The sequence below is a fragment of the Girardinichthys multiradiatus genome, chromosome 23, assembly GCF_021462225.1.
Source record: "Girardinichthys multiradiatus isolate DD_20200921_A chromosome 23, DD_fGirMul_XY1, whole genome shotgun sequence".
Classification (NCBI taxonomy): domain Eukaryota; kingdom Metazoa; phylum Chordata; class Actinopteri; order Cyprinodontiformes; family Goodeidae; genus Girardinichthys; species Girardinichthys multiradiatus.
Window position 1 is genome coordinate 19,269,103 of NC_061815.1, and position 13,235 is coordinate 19,282,337.

Genomic DNA, 13,235 nt, shown 5'->3' on the forward strand with positions numbered 1-13,235 from the left:
GGAGTGCATGACTAATAGTTGTCCTGTCAAACAATCCCCCACCTTAGCTGCGGATCCCTGCAGCTCCTCCAGAGTTACCACGAGCCTCTTGGCTGCTCCTCTGATTAATGCTGTCCTTACCCAGTCATGTCACAATTGCCATCGCCTTTCCATTTTCAGATGTTGGATTGAACAGTTCTCTGTGGGTGTTCACAGGTTGGGATATTCTTTTAAAAGATAACTGCTTTAAGCCTTTCCACAACTTTCTTTCTGACCGGTCTGCTGTGGTTCTTTGTCTTCATGGAGCTGTTTGTCCTCCAATGTTCTCTGATAGACCTCTGAAACCTTCACATACAGCTGGATTTACAGCTGGTGCACTTCTACACAGCCATCATTGAGTCCATCCTCACCTCCTCCATCACCATCTGGTACGCCGCTGCTACAGCCAAGGATAAGGGCAGGCTGCAGCGTGTCATTCGGTCTGCTGAGAAGGTGATTGGCTGCAGTCTACTGTCGCTCCAGGAACTGTACACCTCCAGGACCCTGAAGCGGGCAGGGAAGATTCTGGCTGATCCCTCCCACCCCGGTCACAGACTCTTTGAGACTCTCCCCTCTGGCAGGAGGCTGCGGTCCATCCGGACCAAAACCTCACGCCACAAGAACAGTTTTTTCCCATCTGCCACCAGCCTGGTTAACAAAGCCCGGAAACCACCCTGACACTCTCCCTTTCACCCACACCCCCCCTTTTTTTTGCTGACAGGACACCTGTAACCTGTAACTCTATGCGTTACATTAACGCTCAGCATGGACTCCTGCTTTACTTGCACTGCCATACTTGCACAATGATCATCTGCACTGTTGTATTGCTCTTGCATCTTATACTGCTCTATATTTACTCTCACTCACTTAAAACTGTGCACATATATTTATATTATATTGTAGATATGTTTATACTGTTTAATTTGTATTGTATTGCACCGACTACGCCAAAACAAATTCCTTGTATGTCCAAAAACGTACTTGGCAATAAAGCTTTTCTGATTCTGATTCTGATTTATACAGAGATTAAATTACACACAGGTAACAACAAAGTAATAACATGATTTCTTAAAGCACTTCATTGTACTGGTATTTTATTTAAGGATATAAGACTAAAGGAGGCTTAGTGTAAACGAAACCTTTTTCTTTTGTTTGTTTTTTAGTTCAAAACAATTTATAAGTCATGTATCATTTTCTGTACACATTAATGCCCTACTTCTTGTTTAGACTATCACCTAAGATTCCAACCTAATATGTTGAGGTTTTTGTTTCCAACGTAACAAAATGTCTGAAGGGTTATAATTACTTCTGCAAGGCACTGAGCTCCATATTCTTGTTGATGTAGGGTGAACTTCCAAGCACGAACTAGGTTATTTCCAAACAATTAACACACCCAAGTTAATCATTACCCACAAGTGGCATTGTTTCCTCATTTTAAGGTTATTGTCAACACTATGTCAATATTTCTGTCTCAGCAGGCCAATTACAAGATAAGCATGAAACCTTTGAAATTGCAAAGATGAAGTACATTGTTTAAATTACTCTCAGTAAGTAGTACTGCTGAATTGGTACTCTGTTTAAAAGTTAGCAACTATTTTGTGACCAAACTCAAGTTTTTGTAGAATCTGGGACCCAAAACAAAGGTCTGACCCACACTGATCAGGCTACTGTAAAAATCTCTTGGCATCTGATTGATGTACTTTGATGCATCTGGCTGTGAGGAAGCAGGAAGCAAACAAACAAAAAGGAAAAAATGTCACCTGAAAGGATAATATTCCACTTAATAATTTACTTGCAACTTTTACAGCCCACTATTTATTCCAAACGCACATTTATGTGATGGTTTTTTTTTCTGTTTCTTAAGAAACACAAACGAATACATCAAATTATAGTTTTTCCTAGAAGAAATGCATGGTTACTTATCCATAATTCTGTAAAAAATACTGTACTGTAAAAGAAATGTAACAATACATAGCATGCATGTTTACTTAAACATACCAGTACCTGCAGGAACATGTTCCTAGCAGCCCCAGTGTCCAGGCGATCTCCTTTACATTGTTGAATTTTTCTCCAGGGCATCTCGAAGGCTGCATCTATCAGTCTGTGCTACTCTATCGAAATTTACTTTCATAAGGTACAAGAAACTACAGTAATTGGAAGTGCAGGGATTTTAGATAGTATTGAAACATTCTATAGGATTACAAACTGTTTAATTCTATTGTAATACTGATAAAGGGTTTGGAAATGTCATATAGCCCAAATTACATGCTTTAAATCAATATCAGAATTTTCTTCCTTTATTAAATACATGAGTAACACGTATTGATGGGCTAAAACAAATTATCAGAATATCCTACCCTTATAAAATGCTTAAAACTATTGCAATGACAATATTGGTTGCAATAAATCTACATTTTCCTTACGCCTCTCTTTGTCATATTTTATTAGATGCATTCAACTCTCCCTGTTACTGTTGTCCCCTAAGGGCACTATTATCTGTCTCAAGTGTGGGCATCTACTTTAGTGAAGCTCCATCCAACAGGCCAAATACAGTATTCACATGTTAAACTTTTAATCCCCACACTTGCAATACGAAACCAATTTAATTGCATTCCAAACAGTGCTTTGCCACATCAGTTTTAGCACACACTCATATTGCTATGACAATCTAGTTGCGATATATTGTGCAGCCCCACCCTCCACTTCATGTAGGCTCATCTGGCCTATGGAGGGTGCTAATCTCCACCTATGATATGGACAAAGAACATTCGCACAAGAGGGTTGGTAACAGATCTGGGTCCTTGTGGGATTTGGCTCTTAAGGGTTGCATGCTGGGGGAGTTTGGGGAGCAGGTAAACATCTTCAGCCCTTTGTTGTTTTCTTTTAATTGTTCCCTTTTACTAAGTGTTGAACTCTGTGAGGGAGTGCCATGACTGATGGGGGGGGAGGGACTGAGCTGCAAGAATGTTTGAGTGGGGGGACTGTTTCAAAGCAACACGGCATCTCCACAAGGCTGCAATGTTCTTTATTGAGAAGAACATTGCTCTGGAATGTTATACACTTCAGCTTTCCCTTCCTCTGCATTTAACGGTAACCTGCATTAAAAACTAAACATTAAGTTCAAAGTCAGCCAAGATTTTCTGACATGTTCTCTCTCGCAGTTTTCACAGCATGGTTAATTTAAAGGTCCGAACATCAGAGATTCATGATGTGTAACAGGTTTAAGTGCGTGTGTGAGCGAGCATGGGTGGATTTGTCATGGTGAGGAGGTGGCTCTATGGCCCACACACTCATTTCTGTCAATCATGAAATGTCTGTCATACCAGATATCTTATAGACTAGTGGTGTTGAACTGCCACTTCTCATGTTTGCGGAAACACTGTTCTTCAGCTGTATGAGACAGAAGGCGCCCTCTGTCCTTTACAGGGGAAACATCTGAATACGTCTGGTGCAGAACGGACATCATCCTGCGTCAAATGTTACCAAGTCAGGTAGCCCCCACAAAAAGCTATTGTGTGCTGCTAACCGTGTCATTATCTCATCCTGGGATTTTTTTGTTTTGGTAACAAACGTGAATGATTCAACTTTGTTGTATTCACCTGATCTCAACCTTATCCTTTCCTCGCGTTTTATTGATCGGGCTTATCTTCCTGCAACGACCGCCTGCACTCACCCTGCCTTTTTATAGATATTGGCAGCAGTGGGAACCAACTGTGTGTGTGTGTGTGTGTGTGTGTGTTCTTGTACCTGTTGCTGAGTATTTTTGGTTACCATTTTTCGTATTTTTATCACAAAGTGAGGACGTTTTGACAAAGTGAGGACATTTTCCTGGTCCTCACTTTTTCAAATTCCGTACTTGAGACAGGAGTTAGATTTAGGACTAGGGTATGAATTGAGTTATTGTTAGGGTTAGGTATTAACTGGTTAGGGTGAGTGTTAGGGTCAGGGTTAGGCACTAAAAATCAAGGAAAATGAATGGAAGTCAATGGAAGTAACCGAAAAGTCCTCATAAAGATAGTAAAACACGGATGTGTGTGTGTGCGTGTGTGTGTGTGTGCGTGCGTGTGTGTGCGTGCGCATGTGTGTGTGTGTGTGCGTGCGTGTTTGTGCGTGTGTGTGTGTGTGTGTTTGTGCGCGCACATGGTGTATCTGGCCCTTGTCTCTTTTATTTAGTCGGACAAGTTGTAGTGTTGCAGAACAAAAGGCCAGGAATCAACACCCTCCTCTATGAGTGGGCACTGTTGTATTTTTAGCAACTCTGTTCTCTACAGCAGTGTTTCAGTTTGCTGTCACATCCTGTGCTTTTCTCTGAAACTTTTATGGTGATTTTAAAGGTTAGACTCAATGAATGCGACCTGCCTGTGGCGCTTTCAGGTCACACAAGTGGAATACGGAAACAGTGGTTAAACATTTACTGCTGATTTTTTTGCCAACAAAGAAAAAGACATGCAGACTCAAAGATGGGAACAGGGAAATACATCTGGACTGCTCTGTAAAAAGGCATTAGAAAGAACAAAGAACATCATGAAGCCTAAGAAATAAAATCCCAAGCTTTGAACATCTCACATCACACTGTTCAATATGCCATCTGAAAACTGTATACTGGAACTTCAAACCAACCAAGACATGGCTGACCATCTAAACAGATAGGTCAGGCAAGGAGAGCATTAATCAGAGAAGCCGCAAAGAGGTCCATGGTAACTCAGGAGGATCTGCAGAGATCCCCAGTTCAGATGACAGAGCCTGTTCATAGGGCTGGGCGATATGAACCAAAAATAATATCTTGATATATTTAAGCTGAATGGCGAAATACGATATATATATATATATATATATATATATATATATATTTTAGTATACTTCTGAGTCAAAGCTTTGTACTAGATGCAGACACATTTATTAAACAGCTGTAGGTGTACATAAGAAATGGCTGAAAAACAATCTACTGCCAAATATTAAAATAATAATCTTCTTCAAATAAAATGTGCTCTTGTGCTCTTTTCCATCATAACAAAACAAAAAGCACAGCTGCGCAATTAACAGCTTTAGTAATCTCGCACCACTTTTTCTCTCATGCACAGGTGTATGAGTTTTGTAACGTGGTTTGTTTTGGTGCAGGAGGCTGGGAAGACTTCACAGTCTGAGCTGCAGCACGCAGTTTAACACACTCTTCATTTTCTTATTTATGGTGCGTTTTTAAATAGCGGAAAAGATTTGTACAGATTTTAGTAATGCACTCAACAGTTCAGGCCTTTATGTAGAGTGGCAAGAAGAAAGCAATCGATGAAAGAAAGCTAAAAGTAATCCCTTTTGGAATTTGTCACACCTCATGCAGGACAATAGTCCTTCCCCAACCCAGTTTCTCAACTCATGTTAGAGGTCTCAAAAGACATGAGATTGGGGCATGAGATTCCGGCAGGTAAACAACCCTGAACATTCAACCAGAGCTACAGTTGAATGGTTTACATCAACGTTTAGTCAGGTGTTAGAATGGCCTAGTCAAAGTCCACACCAAAATCCAACTGAACAGCTTTGACAGAGCTTGAGCATTTCTGTTCATAAATGATATCCATCCAATTTGACTGATTTGACTGAAGTTATTTTGGTAATAAAAATGGACTAAAATGTAGTCTGTACATGTTAAAAGCTGGTGGAGTCATAACCCTAAAGGCTGTTGTAACTGCAGCATAAGTACTACAAAGTATTGACTCAGGCGAGCTGTTTTTTATCAGAAAAAGTTTAACTTCAAAATAATACACTACTTTATGTTTGTTTATCATGAAAATAAATATGCAGTAAAACATGTTGGGTTGTAATGTAAAATTTTAAGTTGAAGCTGTATTGATACTTTTGCAAGGCACTGTAAATTCTTATAACAGAATGACAAAATGGCGATTAAAATTTTTCTTCAAGAAATCCAGTTGAGATCATGGGGCTGTCTAACACAGGATCACGGCGTTTCACCAGACAGCTAGAATGCCAGTCATAGTTGTTTCCTGTAATGTTATTGTCCAGAGGAGCTTAGGGAGAGGAAATGAGTCTAGCTTGAAATGTTGTCCTGTCTAGTTGTACAGGTTCAGTAACTTTAAGTGGACCCAGTTTCATATGTCTTTGATAATCTCCTGTTGTATCTTCATTTTTTCTCATCGTATCCACATCTCCAGTCTCTTCTGGAATAGCTATTGAAGCTGTTTCTAGGCTAGCCCGGAGACTCTCAGAGCACATTTCAGTGGAACCTGAGATTGGAAATGCCTGAGGGGCCCAGACATAATAACAAGGGGAAAGTGGCACCTGCTAACTAGGCTGTGTAGCTTTGATGAGGTTATTCCCTCTTTTCATTTTTTTAGCTTATTTTCTTCCAACTCTAACAACGAGCCCAAAGGGCAATGCTACATTCTTGCTCTGGAATGCCTTTAATAGCTTGCCAGTCTCCACATAGTGCACCTGTGACTGGCAAGGTGTTTTATTAGATGGGATTTTTGGGTGCCCACCCGTCGGTGCCAGCCTTAAGGAGTCCTTGACGTCCCTCTGCTCAGCAGTGGGCCATCACGTGGTGACATCTGGAGAAAGGAGTCACTCTCTTCTAGTTGCAGAGCAGAGAACAATGTCCTCTCTCTTTTCCCTCCTCAGATGCTAACGTCTCCTGTTTGAATTATGTAATTGGATATGGTGCAGAAACCGTCCACTAACCCAGTCGCGGGTAGAGACTTTCACTCAGCCCCTGCTTGTCTGTGTTTTCTATTTCTTCCTCCTTCACTCTTGCTTGTTTTTCTATCCCTCATCCTTCTTTTCTGCTTTCTTGCTGTCTGCATTTTAACCCCAGCCTCCTCTGGTTAGTGTGCTCTTACCTGCGAGCAAACAGGGCGCACTGCGTTGCTCTTGTGTTTGTTACCTGAAGCTGGCTCTTTGTGCTTCATTGTAGGGTCTGAACCAAATCCTTCAACACTGGTTCACATGGAGGGCATTGTGCATTTTGAACTGGAGGAACGAGTTGAGCCACACCGGCCCCTGAAAGTGAGCTTAGAGTACACAAAAAGATGAGCAGACGATGTAAAACTGTCCCCAGATGAGTCCAAACTTGCTTAGGAGGACAGGGAAGTGCCTTCTCCTAGTTTCTTTATAACTCTTGAACAATGCAACAAAAGTATTATATTGGCTTAACCTTTTTTCAAATCACAACAAAGTCATCCTGCAGGTCAGTTGTTTAGGGAGTTTCCTCTTCATCCACGCACCTCCTAGCTGACGTGAAATACCGAGAAACAGGAAGCCATGCGGTTTGATCATATGTAGCACGAGTGTGAGTCAGAAGGACTGAGAAGTTCAACAAGGATGAGATCAGAGGAGGAGAATTAAATTCTCAGGTGGAAAAACACAGGTAGAGACCTTTTCTGTCAAGACTTTTTTTAAGTGGTGTGTAGATTTACCTTTTCAGCTCTGTTCATGTTTTTGAATTTGCCCTCAAGAGTAGAGATTACAATGTGATTCTCATCTATGTGCTTTCTTGGGGGAAAGTTTCACGTATCAACATGCTAAGTAGATCAATATACTCTGAACCTAATGTGATTTATAGCAGCATTTTCAAAGACCATCTTCAACTGCAGAGAAAGGAGGAAAGCAGCCTGACTTGTAATTACTCCACTAGAGGAACGCTCGTTCTAACTGTTGTTTAGCAGCCTCAGCTACTCAACATTCCTCCAATGTAGAAAAAATAGGTAAATTATTATGTTTCATATTAAATCTTCATGGTTCTCTCATAACAAGTTCCTTAAATATTTGTTCCACTAACCTATTCATGGGCCAGAATGAGATTCTCAAGGTCTGATTCCCCTGAGTTTTGTAGGAAAAATGCATTGCATGATTTAATTGCTTTACCATAAAACTAAAAAGCAACAATAAATCTTACTGTAACAAACAATTACATCTATAATAATGTTATCTATAATGTTTCTTTGTTGTTATTTTGATTTATATGCGTAGGCCTAAACAAAAACAAATATTTTCTGTTCTGCTAGCAAAGGTAAAACAAACTGATATTAGCTGATTAATTAGTCGGCTACTTAGCAAATATGACGCTCGTATCTTACTGGCTTTACTTTTAAAGCATTGCTACATTAATAAGAGTCATGGGTTTCTTTAGTTTCCATACTGTGACTGTCTGTGTTTTTTTATGACCGGAAATATTTTCATACAAATTAGTTTGTTTTTCCTCTAAACGAGAGAAAAGTGTAGTGGCCCTTTTTCAGCCAGCTGACCGGCAGTGTGTACAGCAACAGGTGAAAGAGGGGCGGCACTGCTCTATCCTTCATACGATCAAATAAAACTGTCACTTTCTCTGGCATCTCATTAAATGAACTTTAAATAGTAAGGGGGAAACTGTTAGCAGTTTTGAAAATGTAACTTTTTAAAATCTCAGTTTGCCCTAATAGCAGCCCATGTTAACACTTAGCTGTGTATTTTGATTTGTTCACTAAGTTGTTTTTCTTTTGCATTTAATATTTGGCCTGATTGTGGTACAGGAATTCCCCCTGAAGACTGTTCATGCTTTTTCCTTTCCAAGCAGTAATTTCATTAAGCTGACTTCAAGACCAAATGCTAGCAACATTTCACTGGAATTTCTTCTTCCTTTATTGGATTTGTTAGCTCTATGCAGCTAAACTGAAACTCTTGACTGAACACGCTGACTTTCCAAGGAACAACAAACAATCTTTGTGTTTATACTGAAACTAGAGGAGGAGAAAAGTGCTGATCATCTGACAAGGCATCAGCATGCGTCAGTGTCGGAGTTTAGCACCAGACATTCTGCCTGATCGCTTCCTGCTCTTTATGCTTCAAACACAACCAAACAAAGGCTGTCTGGGTTGTAATCACTTAAGCATCTGGTGTGCGCTCTTTATTCTAATCTGACCTGAAAAGCATTATTGTTTTTAAATATGTACTGTGAATGGTCGATGCATGCGGTGTCTGCTGCTGAATCCTAATCGATGTTGGGTTCTGTGCAGTTTGTGCTGAGTTTGGGGTTGACGGCATGTTTGGATGGATGCATGGACACTCACCGGAGATGTTCAGGGGAATCTGTTCAGTTAAGGATCGATGTGGGAAGTTGTGTAATCACACAGCGGTGAGTCTGACATTAAATGCTCCAGGAACAAGAAAGTATGTGATGAACTGAACACCACAGGCTGTAAAGAATTTAATAAGAAGCTGGCTTTCTTGTGCTGTTGGTTTTCACAGGCTCAGTTTACTACCGTTGTGACCAACACTCAGATTATGTGGCTATGCTAAGCTATGATCAGTCATTACATTGTTCTCTGGGAGGTTCTCATGGGAACTAATGGACAAAAAGCTGTCTTACAGCACATCGGGTCCTGCAGAAGAGTGAACCGTTCCACTTGAGCTTTACCAGAGCTTGTCAGGTTGACATGCGTTATGTGATGAAACATTAATAATTACCCAGTGAGAAATACAAGGAATGTGTGTTTCCTCACATGGCTCTTGCTGAACTTCAGCTCTGCTGATAGCAGCAGCTGGCAAACACTTTGCAGGCTTCGCCTACTAACAAGGTGCACAGAATGACATTTAGCTGTTTGCTTTTCTCACAAATTCCTGTAAAGTTATGTAGGGAGAATTTTCAGCATGGGGTTACCTTCATATATTGCAGAAAAAAACCAAAAGTTAGCCTGCTGGTCCAACATGATCTTAGACACAAATTCTCTGTAACAACCACAACGCACACTGGTGGAAATCCTTGTTTTGTTTTACACACATTTTGTAGGTGGGTGGTGCCTTCTCATAGTACAGGACCTTAGTTAACAGTTTGCTGCCTATTTTAATTATTTATTCAAGATGTTTTCAGATACTGATCTGAGGCATTTAAGATGAAGTATCAGCAGACACCAAGTCTGAATCTGATATGTGCATCTTTGTCCATAGTTTTGTCCACAGAAACATAGTTTCCTACTACACACGTTAAATACATTAAACTTACTAAAATCTAATCCAGTCAGTCAAAGTTCTAATTATTTTCCACACTGTAAAAAAAATCTACATGCTAATAAATTACACCTTGTAAAGATCTATAGACGTCCCGCTTTATAAGAAAGCAGGATGACGAAAATTGTTTAGGTGATTTATTCATCGCAAATAAATCTTCTGTTTAAGTCAAGGTAACGTGCGTTTTTTTATTAGTTCAAGATAATCAGTCAATGATATCATGACTCATTTATTTCTATCTTAAAGGAATAGTTCAGAATAGAGGTCCTCTTGTGTTGGGATTATGAATCTGAGAATATTATTTAATATTTAATTTTAATATTTTATCAAATAATATTTTGGTCTGTTAAGGGTTGTCCTGTGAATACCAGCCCAGTAAGGCGATGGTATTAGGACAAAATAGAAAGATGTGAGACGAGCTCTGACATTATTGAACAGCAAAACTCTGTACACGCATGGAATGAATTCACACAATTTCTTAAAATACAAGAATTTATTAACAAAAATAAGTCAACTCAAAGTCAAACATATTTAGGTCAACAAACTCTTTACTATGCTAAAACAATCCAACTAAACTACCAAGCAGAATTAAAGAATAGGGAAGATTAATGGGCTATGTACAATATAAACAAGTTGATTAAAGATGATTGAAACCATGACTGAAGGAGTGAAGCAACATTACCATGCAATGTTATTTATGTTTGAGAACCAAGGATTATCTTGAAGAATCTGGAAATGAAGTTAAGTTAGTCTTGGAACCAATTTAGGCAATGATCAGCAAACGTTTAGACAACCACTCACAATGCAAGATCAGATAAAATATTATTTTAATAAAATAATGTTTTAAATAATGATCTGCTGAATAAAACCAACCTTCTGGATGACTATTTCTCAACAGTGTCTAATTAACTGCCTTTATTTATTGAAATAATATTTTAAGAAATATTATTAAGGGAGTATTTTGGAAAAGAGCCAAATCTTTCTGGAGAAATGGGGCTAAATGGTGTTTACTTAGTTATCAAATCTAGTAAATGATGTTCAGGGACTATTATTCACTAGCTTGAAAACTAACAACCTTTCTGTTAAATACTCTTTAGTAGCAAGCACGTGTTCTTACCAGTTAGCCGTTGAGCTAACAAAAGAAGCTGATAGCTTAGCACCAGAAACAAACACATACCTTTAAAATACCTCGGTTAATATAAGGGTTAAAATGGATAAGCGCGGACGGCATGTTATGGCCAATCTTCTGTGTTTAAAATCACCCTTTAAATAAAGTTGGTTTTAACCTTAAAACACACAGACAAATAACACAAAACGGAACACGTGTGCTGCAGATAGCTGAGTTCAACACAAACAAAACCAAACTTCATAAAATGAAAAACGTTTAGATCATTTCAATCTAAATCACCTCTGTATTATTCTGCTCTGCCCAAACCTAACCTCTAACCATGCTGAGGAGTTGTCCGGGTGACGACGAAGTTGGAAGAAGGTATCCACAGTGAACAATGGTTAGCTACAGCTATCCTCCTTAGCTGCGGAGGGGTTTGAAGGTGCGGCTCGTTGTGTGCACAAAAGGGGTTAGCTTCCAGCTAACCTCCGTAGCTGTGGATGAAAGACGGCTCGTTGTGTCCGCCAACCACACTGCACGTTAACACGGTGATGCGGCCTCCTTTGTCCTCGTTGGGGAACAGCTGCACTCGTCGTCGTGCTGGGAACTCTTTGGGAACAGTTCGCTTCTGCAGATCTCAGAGAGAACAGTCAAGCAATACTTCAGTTTTATTTAAATTGCGCCAATTCACAACACATGTTGTCTCGAGGCACTTCACAAAAGTCAGGTACATACATTCCAATTAATCCTAACCATTGAACAGTGCAGTCAGATTCAGTTATTTATTCAAATTAGATAAAAAGTTTTTCTGTCTAAGAAAACCCAGCAGATTTGCATCCAGTCAGTGACTTGCAGCATTCACTCCTCCCAGATGAGCATGTAGAGACAGTGGACAGTCCCTGGCGTTGACTTTGCAGCAATCCCTCATACTGAGCATGCATGTAGCGATAGTGGAGAGAAAAAACTCCCTTTTAACAGGAAGAAACCTCCAGCAGAACCAGGATCAGTGTGAGCGGCCATCTGCCACGACCGACTGGGGGCTTGAGAGAACAGAGCAGAGACACATTGAGAACAAAGAAGCACTGATCCAGGAGTACTTTCTACGGGAAGGAAAAGTAAGTGTTAATGGATGTAGCTCCTTTAGTTGTTTCACCTAGAAAGAAAGCACTGATAAACTCCGAGCCAGTTTTCAAGGTTAGAGTCTGAAAAAGAGCACATATAATTAGTCACAGTAAAAGCTCAGTCAATTTCCATGTCTAGGAGAGAGAAAGGGTTAAACACTGAAAGACAGGGCCATGTGGATCATCGGTAGAGGGTGAGCATTAAGTTGTTGCCAGCAGAAGCTTGGATGATGCCCCTCTCCAGAAAGGTGTCACAGGTAGACACAGAGTCAGGCCAGGTGTAGCTTCTAGGAAGAGAAAAGAGAGAACAAAGTTAAAAGCTGAAACAACAGCAAATAATGCAAAATTGGAGAGTAGTGTGAGAATGTAGCGAAGAGGGGGAAAGTGGTCATTATGTCCTCCAGCAGCCTAAGCCTATAGCAGCATAACTACACAGATAGTTTCAGTTCAGATTATTTAGTTAAACAACGCTTATTTACAACAATGTCGTCTCAAGGCACCTCACAAAGGGTCCCACTGATGGTCATTGTTATAATAAAAACCACCTCCAGTCACCAGTGTAATGCGCTGTGCCACTATTAACATTACTGAGAGACATTAAGTTATCTGTGTGAAACGATAAAAGGAATAAATAAATGAATAAATAAATGAAAAAAGAAACAAAATACAAATAATATTTATAATTGTATTTGAAAGAGTGTTTTTTATATGTTTTTTCATATATAAAATGATCCATTGGGATAATTATTATTGGACCACAGTCCAGCCAGAACTTCTAAAATAAAGCTCAGGGGTTCTGATGTAAGGGGGGTGTGGCAGGAGAATCAGAGAAGAGAGATGCTGCTGTCTGGACTGGAGAAGCTTCAGAGTTTGCCTGAAGAAGTTACAATTTTGGGCTTTATGTGGAAGTTGTTTCTTATCTATGGCCATAATGAAGACGAGGACTTTAAATCGCAAAACCACGGACAAATCGCCAAACCACGCGGTGAAGTTAGTTT

The 13,235-nt window shown here is 39.8% G+C and overlaps 1 protein-coding gene across 2 annotated transcripts in view; it reads left to right on the forward strand.

Annotated features, from left to right (window-relative positions):
* Nucleotides 1–13,235, forward strand: part of n4bp3 (NEDD4 binding protein 3) — a 42,889-nt gene that overhangs the window by 7,734 nt on the left and 21,920 nt on the right. Inside the window, exon 1 of one of the 2 annotated variants that reach the window (XM_047353397.1) lies at nt 7,283–7,393. The exons of the other annotated variant lie outside the window; for it this stretch is intronic. The gene's annotated coding sequence lies outside the window, so the exon portion shown is untranslated. Of the gene's footprint in view, nt 1–7,282; nt 7,394–13,235 lie in introns of those variants that run through there. 2 annotated transcript variants of the gene reach the window in all.